Here is a 17,612-nt window from a genome sequence, read left to right on the forward strand (position 1 = left end):
ATTATAACCTGTGTAGGGTCAGTACTACATTATAACCTGTGTAGGGTCAGTACTACATTATAACCTGTGTAGGGTCAGTACTACATTATAACCTGTCAGTACTACATTATAAGTACTACATTATAACCTGTGTAGGGTCAGTACTACATTATAACCTGTCAGTAGGGTCAGTACTACATTATAACCTGTGTAGGGTCAGTACTACATTATAACCTGTGTAGGGTCAGTACTACATTATAACCTGTCAGTACTACATTATAAGGGTACTACATTATAACCTGTGTAGGGTCGGTACTACATTATAACCTGTGTAGGGTCAGTACTACATTATAACCTAGGGTCAGTACTACATTATAACCTGTGTAGGGTCAGTACTACATTATAACCTGTGTAGGGTCAGTACTACATTATAACCTGTCAGTACTACATTATAACCTGTGTAGGTCGGTACTACATTATAACCTGTGTAGTCAGGTCAGTACTACATTATAACCTGTGTAGGGTCAGTACTACATTATAACCTGTGTAGGGTCAGTACTACATTATAACCTGTGTAGGGTCAGTACTACATTATAACCTGTGTAGGGTCAGTACTACATTATAACCTGTGTAGGGTCAGTACTACATTATAACCTGTGTAGGGTCAGTACTACATTATAACCTGTGTAGGGTCAGTACTACATTATAACCTGTGTAGGGTCACATTATAACCTGTCAGTACTACATTATAACCTGTGTAGGGTCAGTACTACATTATAACCTGTGTAGGGTCGGTACTACATTATAACCTGTGTAGGGTCAGTACTACATTATAACCTGTGTAGGGTCAGTACTACATTATAACCTGCCAGTACTACATTATAACCTGTGTAGGGTCAGTACTACATTATAACCTGTCAGTACTACATTATAACCTGTGTAGGGTCAGTACTACATTATAACCTGTCAGTACTACATTATAACCTGTCAGTACTACATTATAACCTGTGTAGGGTCAGTACTACATTATAACCTGTCAGTACTACATTATAACCTGTGTAGGGTCAGTACTACATTATAACCTGTCAGTACTACATTATAACCTGTCAGTACTACATTATAACCTGTGTAGGGTCAGTACTACATTATAACCTGTCAGTACTACATTATAACCTGTGTAGGGTCGGTACTACATTATAACCTGTGTAGGGTCAGTACTACATTATAACCTGTGTAGGGTCAGTACTACATTATAACCTGTGTAGGGTCAGTACTACATTATAACCTGTGTAGGGTCAGTACTACATTATAACCTGTGTAGGGTCTGTACTACATTATAACCTGTGTAGGGTCAGTACTACATTATAACCTGTGTAGGGTCAGTACTACATTATAACCTGTCAGTACTACATTATAACCTGTGTAGGGTCAGTACTACATTATAACCTGTGTAGGGTCGGTACTACATTATAACCTGTGTAGGGTCAGTACTACATTATAACCTGTGTAGGGTCAGTACTACATTATAACCTGTCAGTACTACATTATAACCTGTGTAGGGTCAGTACTACATTATAACCTGTCAGTACTACATTATAACCTGTGTAGGGTCAGTACTACATTATAACCTGTGTAGGGTCAGTACTACATTATAACCTGTGTAGGGTCAGTACTACATTATAACCTGTGTAGGGTCAGTGCTACATTATAACCTGTGTAGGGTCAGTACTACATTATAACCTGTGTAGGGTCAGTACTACATTATAACCTGTGTAGGGTCCGTACTACATTATAACCTGTCAGTACTACATTATAACCTGTGTAGGGTCAGTACTACATTATAACCTGTGTAGTACTACATTATAACCTGTGTATAGGGTCAGTACTACATTATAACCTGTGTAGTCAGGTCAGTACTACATTATAACCTGTGTAGGGTCAGTACTACATTATAACCTGTGTAGGGTCAGTACTACATTATAACCTGTGTAGGGTCAGTACTACATTATAACCTGTGTAGGGTCAGTACTACATTATAACCTGTGTAGGGTCAGTACTACATTATAACCTGTGTAGGGTCAGTACTACATTATAACCTGTCAGTACTACATTATAACCTGTGTAGGGTCAGTACTACATTATAACCTGTGTAGGGTCAGTACTACATTATAACCTGTGTAGGGTCTACATTATAACCTGTGTAGGGTCAGTACTACATTATAACCTGTGTAGGGTCAGTACTACATTATAACCTGTGTACTACATTATAAGGGTCAGTACTACATTATAACCTGTGTAGGGTCAGTACTACATTATAACCTGTGTAGGGTCAGTACTACATTATAACCTGTGTAGGGTCAGTGCTACATTATAACCTGTGTAGGGTCAGTACTACATTATAACCTGTGTAGGGTCAGTACTACATTATAACCTGTGTAGGGTCCGTACTACATTATAACCTGTCAGTACTACATTATAACCTGTGTAGGGTCAGTACTACATTATAACCTGTCAGTACTACATTATAACCTGTGTAGGGTCAGTACTACATTATAACCTGTGTAGGGTCAGTACTACATTATAACCTGTCAGTACTACATTATAACCTGTGTAGGGTCAGTACTACATTATAACCTGTGTAGGGTCAGTACTACATTATAACCTGTGTAGGGTCAGTACTACATTATAACCTGTGTAGGGTCGGTACTACATTATAACCTGTGTAGGGTCAGTACTACATTATAACCTGTCAGTACTACATTATAACCTGTGTAGGGTCAGTACTACATTATAACCTGTGTAGGGTCAGTACTACATTATAACCTGTGTAGGGTCAGTACTACATTATAACCTGTGTACTACATTATAGGGTCAGTACTACATTATAACCTGTGTAGGGTCAGTACTACATTATAACCTGTAGGGTACTACATTATAACCTGTGTAGGGTCAGTACTACATTATAACCTGTGTAGGGTCAGTACTACATTATAACCTGTGTAGGGTCAGTACTACATTATAACCTGTCAGTACTACATTATAAGGGTCGGTACTACATTATAACCTGTGTAGGGTCAGTACTACATTATAACCTGTCAGTACTACATTATAACCTGTGTAGGGTCGGTACTACATTATAACCTGTGTAGGGTCAGTACTACATTATAACCTGTGTAGGGTCAGTACTACATTATAACCTGTGTAGGGGTACTACATTATAACCAGTACTACATTATAACCTGTGTAGGGTCAGTACTACATTATAACCTGTGTAGGGTCAGTACTACATTATAACCTGTGTAGGGTCAGTACTACATTATAACCTGTGTAGGGTCAGTACTACATTATAACCTGTGTGTCAGTACTACATTATAACCTGTGTAGGGTCAGTACTACATTATAACCTGTGTAGGGTCAGTACTACATTATAACCTGTGTAGGGTCAGTACTACATTATAACCTGTGTAGGGTCAGTACTACATTATAACCTGTGTAGGGTCAGTACTACATTATAACCTGTGTAGGGTCAGTACTACATTATAACCTGTGTAGGGTCAGTACTACATTATAACCTGTGTAGGGTCAGTACTACATTATAACCTAGGGTCAGTACTACATTATAACCTGTGTAGGGTCAGTACTACATTATAACCTGTGTAGGGTCAGTACTACATTATAACCTGTCAGTACTACATTATAACCTGTGTAGGGTCAGTACTACATTATAACCTGTGTAGGGTCAGTACTACATTATAACCTGTGTAGGGTCAGTACTACATTATAACCTGTGTAGGGTCAGTACTACATTATAACCTGTGTGTAGGGTCAGTACTACATTATAACCTAGGGTCAGTACTACATTATAACCTGTGTAGGGTCAGTACTACATTATAACCTGTGTAGGGTCGGTACTACATTATAACCTGTGTAGGGTCAGTACTACATTATAACCTGTGTAGGGTCAGTACTACATTATAACCTGTGTAGGGTCAGTACTACATTATAACCTGTGTAGGGTCAGTACTACATTATAACCTGTGTAGGGTCAGTACTACATTATAACCTGTGTAGGGTCAGTACTACATTATAACCTGTGTAGGGTTACTACATTATAACCTGTGTACTACAGGGTCAGTACTACATTATAACCTGTGTAGGGTCGGTACTACATTATAACCTGTGTAGGGTCAGTACTACATTATAACCTGTGTAGGGTCAGTACTACATTATAACCTGTGTAGGGTCAGTACTACATTATAACCTGTGTAGGGTCAGTACTACATTATAACCTGTGTAGGGTCAGTACTACATTATAACCTGTGTAGGGTCAGTACTACATTATAACCTGTCAGTACTACATTATAACCTGTGTAGGGTCATTATACATTATAACCTGTGTAGGGTCAGTACTACATTATAACCTGTGTAGGGTCGGTACTACATTATAACCTGTGTAGGGTCAGTACTACATTATAACCTGTGTAGGGTCAGTACTACATTATAACCTGTGTAAGGTCAGTACTACATTATAACCTGTGTAGGGTCGGTACTACATTATAACCTGTCAGTACTACATTATAACCTGTGTAGGGTCAGTACTACATTATAACCTGTCAGTACTACATTATAACCTGTGTAGGGTCAGTACTACATTATAACCTGTCAGTACTACATTATAACCTGTGTAGGGTCGGTACTACATTATAACCTGTGTAGGGTCAGTACTACATTATAACCTGTGTAGGGTCAGTACTACATTATAACCTGTGTAGGGTCAGTACTACATTATAACCTGTGTAGGGTCAGTACTACATTATAACCTGTCAGTACTACATTATAACCTGTGTAGGGTCGGTACTACATTATAACCTGTGTAGGGTCGGTACTACATTATAACCTGTGTAGGGTCGGTACTACATTATAACCTGTCAGTACTACATTATAACCTGTGTAGGGTCAGTACTACATTATAACCTGTGTAGGGTCAGTACTACATTATAACCTGTGTAGGGTCAGTACTACATTATAACCTGTCAGTACTACATTATAACCTGTGTAGGGTCAGTACTACATTATAACCTGTGTAGGGTCAGTACTACATTATAACCTGTCAGTACTACATTATAACCTGTGTAGGGTCAGTACTACATTATAACCTGTGTAGGGTCAGTACTACATTATAACCTGTGTAGGGTCAGTACTACATTATAACCTGTGTAGGGTCAGTACTACATTATAACCTGTGTAGGGTCAGTACTACATTATAACCTGTGTAGGGTCAGTACTACATTATAACCTGTGTAGGGTCAGTACTACATTATAACCTGTGTAGGGTCAGTACTACATTATAACCTGTCAGTACTACATTATTTAACCTGTGTAGGGTCAGTACTACATTATAACCTGTGTAGGGTCGGTACTACATTATAACCTGTGTAGGGTCAGTACTACATTATAACCTGTGTAGGGTCAGTACTACATTATAACCTGTCAGTACTACATTATAACCTGTGTAGGGTCAGTACTACATTATAACCTGTCAGTACTACATTATAACCTGTGTAGGGTCAGTACTACATTATAACCTGTCAGTACTACATTATAACCTGTCAGTACTACATTATAACCTGTGTAGGGTCAGTACTACATTATAACCTGTCAGTACTACATTATAACCTGTGTAGGGTCAGTACTACATTATAACCTGTCAGTACTACATTATAACCTGTCAGTACTACATTATAACCTGTGTAGGGTCAGTACTACATTATAACCTGTGTAGGGTCAGTACTACATTATAACCTGTGTAGGGTCAGTACTACATTATAAGTAGGGTCAGTACTACATTATAACCAGTACTACATTATAACCTGTGTAGGGTCGGTACTACATTATAACCTGTGTAGGGTCAGTACTACATTATAACCTGTGTAGGGTCAGTACTACATTATAACCTGTGTAGGGTCAGTACTACATTATAACCTGTCAGTACTACATTATAACCTGTGTAGGGTCAGTACTACATTATAACCTGTGTAGGGTCAGTACTACATTATAACCTGTGTAGGGTCAGTACTACATTATAACCTGTCAGTACTACATTATAACCTGTGTAGGGTCAGTACTACATTATAACCTGTCAGGGTACTACATTATAACCTGTGTAGGGTCAGTACTACATTATAACCTGTGTAGGGTCAGTACTACATTATAACCTGTGTAGGGTCAGTACTACATTATAACCTGTGTAGGGTCAGTACTACATTATAACCTGTGTAGGGTCAGTACTACATTATAACCTGTGTAGGGTCAGTACTACATTATAACCTGTGTAGGGTCAGTACTACATTATAACCTGTCAGTACTACATTATAACCTGTGTAGGGTCAGTACTACATTATAACCTGTGTAGGGTCAGTACTACATTATAACCTGTGTAGGGTCAGTACTACATTATAACCTGTGTAGGGTCAGTACTACATTATAACCTGTGTAGGGTCAGTACTACATTATAACCTGTCAGTACTACATTATAACCTGTGTAGGGTCAGTACTACATTATAACCTGTGTAGGGTCAGTACTACATTATAACCTGTGTAGGGTCAGTACTACATTATAACCTGTGTAGGGTCAGTACTGCATTATAACCTGTCGGTACTACATTATAACCTGTGTAGGGTCAGTACTACATTATAACCTGTGTAGGGTCGGTACTACATTATAACCTGTGTAGGGTCAGTACTACATTATAACCTGTGTAGGGTCAGTACTACATTATAACCTGTGTAGGGTCAGTACTACATTATAACCTGTCAGTACTACATTATAACCTGTCAGTACTACATTATAACCTGTGTAGGGTCAGTACTACATTATAACCTGTGTAGGGTCAGTACTACATTATAACCTGTGTAGGGTCAGTACTACATTATAACCTGTGTAGGGTCAGTACTACATTATAACCTGTGTAGGGTCAGTACTACATTATAACCTGTGTAGGGTCGGTACTACATTATAACCTGTGTAGGGTCGGTACTACATTATAACCTGTGTAGGTTCAGTACTACATTATAACCTGTGTAGGGTCAGTACTACATTATAACCTGTGTAGGGTCAGTACTACATTATAACCTGTGTAGGGTCAGTACTACATTATAACCTGTGTAGGGTCAGTGCTACATTATAACCTGTGTAGGGTCAGTACTACATTATAACCTGTGTAGGGTCAGTACTACATTATAACCTGTGTAGGGTCAGTACTACATTATAACCTGTGTAGGGTCAGTACTACATTATAACCTGTCAGTACTACATTATAACCTGTGTAGGTCAGTACTACATTATAACCTGTGTAGGGTCATACATTATAACCTGTCAGTACTACATTATAACCTGTGTAGGGTCAGTACTACATTATAACCTGTGTAGGGTCAGTACTACATTATAACCTGTGTAGGGTCGGTACTACATTATAACCTGTGTAGGGTCGGTACTACATTATAACCTGTGTAGGGTCAGTACTACATTATAACCTGTCAGTACTACATTATAACCTGTGTAGGGTCAGTACTACATTATAACCTGTGTAGGGTCAGTACTACATTATAACCTGTGTAGGGTCAGTACTACATTATAACCTGTGTAGGGTCAGTACTACATTATAACCTGTCAGTACTACATTATAACCTGTGTAGGGTCGGTACTACATTATAACCTGTGTAGGGTCAGTACTACATTATAACCTGTGTAGGGTCAGTACTACATTATAACCTGTGTAGGGTCGGTACTACATTATAACCTGTGTAGGGTCAGTACTACATTATAACCTGTCAGTACTACATTATAACCTGTGTAGGGTCAGTACTACATTATAACCTGTGTAGGGTCGGTACTACATTATAACCTGTGTAGGGTCAGTACTACATTATAACCTGTGTAGGGTCGGTACTACATTATAACCTGTGTAGGGTCGGTACTACATTATAACCTGTGTAGGGTCGGTACTACATTATAACCTGTGTAGGGTCAGTACTACATTATAACCTGTCAGTACTACATTATAACCTGTCAGTACTACATTATAACCTGTCAGTACTACATTATAACCTGTGTAGGGTCAGTACTACATTATAACCTGTGTAGGGTCAGTACTACATTATAACCTGTGTAGGGTCAGTACTACATTATAACCTGTGTAGGGTCAGTACTACATTATAACCTGTGTAGGGTCGGTACTACATTATAACCTGTGTAGGGTCAGTACTACATTATAACCTGTGTAGGGTCAGTACTACATTATAACCTGTGTAGGGTCAGTACTACATTATAACCTGTGTAGGGTCAGTACTACATTATAACCTGTCAGTACTACATTATAACCTGTGTAGGGTCAGTACTACATTATAACCTGTCAGTACTACATTATAACCTGTGTAGGGTCAGTACTACATTATAACCTGTCAGTACTACATTATAACCTGTGTAGGGTCAGTACTACATTATAACCTGTGTAGGGTCAGTACTACATTATAACCTGTGTAGGGTCAGTACTACATTATAACCTGTGTAGGGTCAGTACTACATTATAACCTGTGTAGGGTCAGTACTACATTATAACCTGTCAGTACTACATTATAACCTGTGTAGGGTCAGTACTACATTATAACCTGTGTAGGGTCGGTACTACATTATAACTTGTCAGTACTACATTATAACCTGTGTAGGGTCGGTACTACATTATAACCTGTGTAGGGTCAGTACTACATTATAACCTGTGTAGGGTCAGTACTACATTATAACCTGTCAGTACTACATTATAACCTGTGTAGGGTCAGTACTACATTATAACCTGTGTAGGGTCAGTACTACATTATAACCTGTCAGTACTACATTATAACCTGTGTAGGGTCAGTACTACATTATAACCTGTGTAGGGTCAGTACTACATTATAACCTGTGTAGGGTCAGTACTACATTATAACCTGTGTAGGGTCAGTACTACATTATAACCTGTGTAGGGTCAGTACTACATTATAACCTGTGTAGGGTCAGTACTACATTATAACCTGTGTAGGGTCAGTACTACATTATAACCTAGGGTCAGTACTACATTATAGGGTCAGTACTACATTATAACCTGTGTAGGGTCAGTACTACATTATAACCTGTGTAGGGTCAGTACTACATTATAACCTGTGTAGGGTCAGTACTACATTATAACCTGTGTAGGGTCAGTACTACATTATAACCTGTCAGTACTACATTATAACCTGTGTAGGGTCAGTACTACATTATAACCTGTCAGTACTACATTATAACCTGTGTAGGGTCAGTACTACATTATAACCTGTCAGTACTACATTATAACCTGTCAGTACTACATTATAACCTGTGTAGGGTCAGTACTACATTATAACCTGTCAGTACTACATTATAACCTGTGTAGGGTCAGTACTACATTATAACCTGTCAGTACTACATTATAACCTGTCAGTACTACATTATAACCTGTGTAGGGTCAGTACTACATTATAACCTGTCAGTACTACATTATAACCTGTGTAGGGTCAGTACTACATTATAACCTGTGTAGGGTCAGTACTACATTATAACCTGTGTAGGGTCAGTACTACATTATAACCTGTGTAGGGTCAGTACTACATTATAACCTGTGTAGGGTCAGTACTACATTATAACCTGTGTAGGGTCAGTACTACATTATAACCTGTGTAGGGTCAGTACTACATTATAACCTGTGTAGGGTCAGTACTACATTATAACCTAGGGTCAGTACTACATTATAACCTGTGTAGGGTCAGTACTACATTATAACCTGTCAGGGTACTACATTATAACCTGTGTAGGGTCAGTACTACATTATAACCTGTGTAGGGTCAGTACTACATTATAACCTGTCAGTACTACATTATAACCTGTGTAGGGTCAGTACTACATTATAACCTGTCAGTACTACATTATAACCTGTGTAGGGTCAGTACTACATTATAACCTGTCAGTACTACATTATAACCTGTCAGTACTACATTATAACCTGTGTAGGGTCAGTACTACATTATAACCTGTCAGTACTACATTATAACCTGTGTAGGGTCAGTACTACATTATAACCTGTCAGTACTACATTATAACCTGTCAGTACTACATTATAACCTGTGTAGGGTCAGTACTACATTATAACCTGTGTAGGGTGTGTAACCTGTGGGTCAGTACTACATTATAACCTGTGTAGGGTCAGTACTACATTATAACCTGTGTAGGGTCAGTACTACATTATAACCTGTGTAGGGTCAGTACTACATTATAACCTGTGTAGGGTCAGTACTACATTATAACCTGTGTAGGGTCAGTACTACATTATAACCTGTGTAGGGTCAGTACTACATTATAACCTGTGTAGGGTCAGTACTACATTATAACCTGTGTAGGGTCAGTACTACATTATAACCTGTGTAGGGTCAGTACTACATTATAACCTGTCAGTACTACATTTTAACCTATGTAGGGTCAGTACTACATTATAACCTGTGTAGGGTCAGTACTACATTATAACCTGTCAGTACTACATTATAACCTGTCAGTACTACATTATAACCTGTGTAGGGTCAGTACTACATTATAACCTGTGTAGGGTCAGTACTACATTATAACCTGTGTAGGTGCCCTGTGTCCTGTATCATGTTCAGTGAGTGTCCTGTATCATGTTCAGTGAGTGTCCCTTTGTCTTGGTTTGTGCCTGATGGTCCTGTGTATCTATTTCCCAGAAACCCAACACAGCAGTGGAGTACGTTGCAGCTCACCTGTCTAAGATCCACGGTCTGGACTGGCACCCTGACAACGAATACATCCTGGCCACGTCCAGTCAGGACAACTCCGTCCGGGTAAATTCTTTCCCCAGAACGTCCAGTCAGGACAACTCCGTCAGGGTGAATTACCTATCTTTCCCCAGAACGTCCAGTCAGGACAACTCCGTCAGGGTGAATTACCTATCTTTCCCCAGAACGTCCAGTCAGGACAACTCCGTCAGGGTGAATTACCCATCTTTCCCCAGAACATCCAGTCAGGACAACTCCGTCAGGGTGAATTACCCATCTTTCCCCAGAACGTCCAGTCAGGACAACTCCGTCAGGGTGAATTACCCATCTTTCCCCAGAACATCCAGTCAGGACAACTCCGTCAGGGTGAATTACCTATATTTCCCCAGAACGTCCAGTCAGGACAACTCCGTCAGGGTGAATTACCTATCTTTCCCAGAACAGTCAGGACAACTCCGTCAGGGTGAATTACCTATCTTTCCCCAGAACGTCCAGTCAGGGTGAATTACCTATCTTTCCCCAGAACGTCCAGTCAGGGTAAATTACCTATCTTTCCCCAGAACGTCCAGTCAGGGTATATTACCTATCTTTCCCCAGAACGTCCAGTCAGGGTAAATTACCTATCTTTCCCCAGAACGTCCAGTCAGGACAGGAAATGAAGAAATGGATTAAAATGCTTTGAATTAAACAATGAACTATGCAAATGAGCTAAAGCGCATTAAGGAAATAGAGGCTCAAATATAAGCCTGTCTCTAAAAAGCGCCTGTTGTGTTTCGTGATTTAAGCAAATCAACGCCTGGGCTTTTGAATTTAAGTTTTTCGCTATGAAGGATATTCACGTAGCTTTTTGCTATGATTCTCCCGTTGTACCTACTGTGCCGTCCTCCAATCTCTCCATGCCGTCCTCCAATCTCTCCGTGCAGTTCTGGGACTACAGACAGCCCAGGAAGTATCTGAACATCCTGTCCTGTCAGGTTCCTGTGTGGAAGGCCAGATATACTGTGAGTTGACCCTTCCCTTCACCAGATCTCCTCATGTGAAGAGTGGATATCTGTCTGAGTGTTAGGGATATATCTCTGTCTGTAACCGTGTGTGTGGTGTGTGTGTGGTCTGTGTGTGTGATGTGTGTGTGTGTGTGTGGTGTGTGTGTGTGTGTGTGTGTGTAGCCTTTCTCCAATGGCCTGGTGACCGTGATGGTTCCCCAGCTGAGACGTGAGAACAGCTTGTTGCTATGGAGCGCTCTGGACCTCAACAGCCCCGTCCACACCTTCGTGGGACACGATGATGTGGTGCTAGAGTTCCAGTGGCGTCCGCAGAAAGAAGGTAAAGGAGGCCTCTACCAGCCTGGGTGGCTGGGTAATATACCTCTACCAGCCTGGGTGGCTGGGTAATATACCTCTACCAGCCTGGGTGGCTGGGTAATATACCTCTACCAGCCTGGGTGGTTGGGTAATATACCTCTACCAGCCTGGGTGGCTGGGTAATATACCTCTACCAGCCTGGGTAATATACCTCTACCAGCCTGGGAGGCTGGGTAATATACCTCTACCAGCCTGGGAGGCTGGGTAATATACCTCTACCAGCCTGGGAGGCTGGGTAATATACCTCTACCAGCCTGGGAGGGTGGGTAATATACCTCTACCAGCCTGGGAGGCTGGGTAATATACCTCTACCAGCCTGGGAGGCTGGGTAATATACCTCTACCAGCCTGGGTAATATACCTCTACCAGCCTGGGTAATATACCTCTACCAGCCTGGGTATTATACCTCTACCAGCCTGGGAGGCTGGGTAATATACCTCTACCAGCCTGGGAGGCTGGGTAATATACCTCTACCAGCCTGGGTGGCTGGGTAATATACCTCTACCAGCCTGGGTGGCTGGGTAATATACCTCTACCAGCCTGGGTAATATACCTCTACCAGCCTGGGTAATATACCTCTACCAGCCTGGGTAATATACCTCTACCAGCCTGGGTAATATACCTCTACCAGCCTGGGTAATATACCTCTACCAGCCTGGGTGGCTGGGTAATATAACTCTACCAGCCTGGGTGGCTAATATATACTCTACCAGCCTGGGTGGGCTGGGTAATATACCTCTACCAGCCTGGGTAATATACCTCTACCAGCCTGGGAGGCTGGGTAATATACCTCTACCAGCCTGGGAGGCTGGGTAATATACCTCTACCAGCCTGGGAGGCTGGGTAATATACCTCTACCAGCCTGGGTAATATACCTCTACCAGCCTGGGTAATATACCTCTACCAGCCTGGGTAATATACCTCTACCAGCCTGGGAGGCTGGGTAATATACCTCTACCAGCCTGGGTGGCTGGGTAATATACCTCTACCAGCCTGGGTGGCTGGGTAATATACCTCTACCAGCCTGGGTGGCTGGGTAATATACCTCTACCAGCCTGGGTAATATACCTCTACCAGCCTGGGAGGCTGGGTAATATACCTCTACCAGCCTGGGTAATATACCTCTACCAGCCTGGGTATTATACCTCTACCAGCCTGGGTAATATACCTCTACCAGCCTGGGTGGCTGGGTATTATAACTCTACCAGCCTGGGTGGCTGGGTAATATACCTCTACCAGTCTGGGTAATATACCTCTACCAGCCTGGTTAATATACCTCTACCGGCCTGGGTGGTTGGGTAATATAACTCTACCAGCCTGGGTGGCTGGGTAATATACCTCTACCAGTCTGGGTAATATACCTCTACCAGCCTGGGTAATATACCTCTACCAGCCTGGGTAATATACCTCTACCAGCCTGGGTATTATACCTCTACCAGCCTGGGTGGCTGGGTAATATACCTCTACCAGCCTGGGTAGCCTATACCTCTACCAGCCTGGGTAATATACCTCTACCAGCCTGGGTAATATACCTCTACCACCCTGGGTAATATACCTCTACCAGCCTGGGGAATATACCTCTACCAGCCTGGGTGGCTGGGTAATATACCTCTACCAGCCTGGGTGGTTGGGTAATATAACTCTACCGGCCTGGGTAATATAACTCTACCAGCCTGGGTAATATACCTCTACCAGGCTGGGTTGTTGGGTAATATACCTCTACCAGCCTGGGTAATATACCTCTACCAGCCTGTGGCTGGGTAATATACCTCTACCAGCCTGGGTAATATACCTCTTCCAGCCTGGGTGGTTGGGTAATATACCTCTTCCAGCCTGGGTAATATAACTCTACCAGCCTGGGTGGCTGGGTAATATACCTCTACCAGCCTGGGTAATATACCTCTACCAGCCTGGGTAATATACCTCTACCAGTCTGGGTAATATACCTCTACCAGCCTGGGTAATATACCTCTACCAGCCTGGGTAATATACCTCTACCAGCCTGGGTAATATACCTCTACCAGCCTGGGTAATATACCTCTACCAGCCTGGGTAATATACCTCTACCAGCCTGGGTAATATACCTCTACCAGCCTGGGTGGCTGGGTAATATACCTCTACCAGCCTGGGTGGTTGGGTAATATAACTCTACCGGCCTGGGTAATATAACTCTACCAGCCTGGGTAATATACCTCTACCAGGCTGGGTTGTTGGGTAATATACCTCTACCAGCCTGGGTAATATACCTCTACCAGCCTGGGTAATATACCTCTACCAGCCTGGGTGGCTGGGTAATATACCTCTTAATATACCTCTACCAGCCTGGGTAATATACCTCTACCAGCCTGGGTGGCTGGGTAATATACCTCTACCAGCCTGGGTAATATACCTCTACCAGCCTGGGTGGTTGGGTATTATACCTCTACCAGCCTGGGTGGTTGGGTATTATACCTCTACCAGCCTGGGTGGCTGGGTAATATACCTCTACCAGCCTGGGTAATATACCTCTACCAGCCTGGGTAATATACCTCTACCAGCCTGGGTGGCTGGGTAATATACCTCTACCAGCCTGGGTAATATACCTCTACCAGCCTGGGTGGCTGGGTAATATACCTCTACCAGCCTGGGTAATATACCTCTACCAGCCTGGGTGTTTGGGTATTATACCTCTACCAGCCCTGGGTAATATACCTCTACCAGACTGGGTGGCTGGGTAATATACCTCTACCAGCCTGGGTAATATACCTCTACCAGCCTGGGTAATATACCTCTACCAGCCTGGGTAATATAACTCTACCAGCCTGGGTAATATACCTCTACCAGCCTGGGTAATATACCTCTACCAGCCTGGGTAATATACCTCTACCAGCCTGGGTAATATACCTCTACCAGCCTGGGTAATATACCTCTACCAGCCTGGGAGGCTGGGTAATATACCTCTACCAGCCTGGGTAATATACCTCTACCAGCCTGGGTATTATACCTCTACCAGCCTGGGTAATATACCTCTACCAGCCTGGGAGGCTGGGTAATATACCTCTACCAGCCTGGTATTATACCTCTACCAGCCTGGGTGGCTGGGTAATATACCTCTACCAGCCTGGGTAATATACCTCTACCAGCCCTGGGTAATATACCTCTACCAGCCCTGGGTACCAGTCTGGGTAATATACCTCTACCAGCCTGGGTAATATACCTCTACCAGCCTGGGTAATATACCTCTACCAGCCTGGGTGGCTGGGTAATATACCTCTACCAGCCTGGGTAATATACCTCTACCAGCCTGGGTAATATACCTCTACCAGCCTGGGTAATATACCTCTACCAGCCTGGGTAATATACCTCTACCAGCCTGGGTAATATACCTCTACCACCCTGGGTAATATACCTCTACCAGTCTGGGTAATATACCTCTACCAGCCTGGGTGGCCTGGGTAATATACCTCTACCAGCCTGGGTATTATACCTCTACCAGCCTGGGTAATATACCTCTACCAGCCTGGGTGGCTGGGTAATATACCTCTACCAGCCTGGGTGGCTGGGTAATATACCTCTACCAGCCTGGGTGGCTGGGTAATATACCTCTACCTGCCCTGGGTAATATACCTCTACCAGCCTGGGTGGTTGGGTAATATAACTCTACCAGCCTAGGTTGCTGGGTAATATACCTCTACCAGCCCTGGGTAATATAACTCTACCAGCCTGGCTGGGTAATATACCTCTACCTGCCTGGGTGGCTGGGTAATATACCTCTACCAGCCTGGGTGGCTGGGTAATATACCTCTACCAGCCTGGGTGGCTGGGTAATATACCTCTACCAGCCTGGGTGGCTGGGTAATATATACCTCTACCAGCCTGGGTGGCTGGGTAATATAACTCTACCAGCCTGGGTAATATACCTCTACCAGCCTGGGTAATATACCTCTACCAGCCTGGGTAACATACCTCTACCAGCCTGGGTAATATACCTCTACCAGCCTGGGTAATATACCTCTACCAGCCTGGGTAATATAACTCTACCAGCCTGGGTAATATACCTCTACCAGTCTGGGTAATATACCTCTACCAGCCTGGGTAATATACTTCTACCAGCCTGGGTGGTTGGGTATTATACCTCTACCAGCCTGGGTGGTTGGGTATTATACCTCTACCAGCCTGGGTGGCTGGGTAATATACCTCTACCAGCCTGGGTAATATACCTCTACCAGCCTGGGTAATATACCTCTACCAGCCTGGGTGGCTGGGTAATATACCTCTACCAGCCTGGGTAATATACCTCTACCAGCCTGGGTGGCTGGGTAATATACCTCTACCAGCCTGGGTAATATACCTCTACCAGCCTGGGTGTTTGGGTATTATACCTCTACCAGCCTGGGTAATATAACTCTACCAGCCTGCTTGGCTGGGTAATATACCTCTACCTGCCTGGGTGGCTGGGTAATATACCTCTACCTGCCTGGGTGGCTGGGTAATATACCTCTACCTGCCTGGGTGGCTGGGTAATATACCTCTACCAGCCTGGGTAATATACCTCTACCAGCCTGGGTGTTTGGGTATTATACCTCTACCAGCCTGGGTGGCTGGGTAATATACCTCTACCAGACTGGGTGGCTGGGTAATATACCTCTACCAGCCTGGGTAATATACCTCTACCAGCCTGGGTAATATACCTCTACCAGCCTGGGTAATATAACTCTACCAGCCTGGGTAATATACCTCTACCAGCCTGGGTAATATACCTCTACCAGCCTGGGTAATATACCTCTACCAGCCTGGGTAATATACCTCTACCAGCCTGGGTAATATACCTCTACCAGCCTGGGTGGTTGGGTAATATACCTCTACCAGCCTGGGTGGCTGGGTAATATACCTCTACCAGCCTGGGTATTATACCTCTACCAGCCTGGGTAATATACCTCTACCAGCCTGGGTAATATACCTCTACCAGCCTGGGTAATATACCTCTACCAGCCTGGGTAATATACCTCTACCAGCCTGGGTGGTTGGGTAATATACCTCTACCAGCCTGGGTGGCTGGGTAATATACCTCTACCAGCCTGGGTATTATACCTCTACCAGCCTGGGTAATATACCTCTACCAGCCTGGGAGGCTGGGTAATATACCTCTACCAGCCTGGGTATTATACCTCTACCAGCCTGGGTGGCTGGGTAATATACCTCTACCAGCCTGGTTAATATACCTCTACCAGCCTGGGTGGTTGGGTAATATAACTCTACCAGCCTGGGTGGCTGGGTAATATACCTCTACCAGTCTGGGTAATATACCTCTACCAGCCTGGGTAATATACCTCTACCAGCCTGGGTAATATACCTCTCCCAGCCTGGGTATTATACCTCTACCAGCCTGGGTGGCTGGGTAATATACCTCTACCAGCCTGGGTAATATACCTCTACCAGCCTGGGTAATATACCTCTACC

At 43.1% G+C, this 17,612-nt stretch overlaps 1 pseudogene; it reads left to right on the forward strand.

Moving 5' to 3' along the window:
• Window positions 1–17,612, forward strand: part of LOC135570265 (GATOR2 complex protein WDR59-like) — a 57,891-nt pseudogene that overhangs the window by 11,861 nt on the left and 28,418 nt on the right.

The sequence above is a fragment of the Oncorhynchus nerka genome, unplaced genomic scaffold (assembly GCF_034236695.1).
Source record: "Oncorhynchus nerka isolate Pitt River unplaced genomic scaffold, Oner_Uvic_2.0 unplaced_scaffold_1009, whole genome shotgun sequence".
Taxonomy (NCBI): Eukaryota; Metazoa; Chordata; class Actinopteri; order Salmoniformes; family Salmonidae; genus Oncorhynchus; species Oncorhynchus nerka.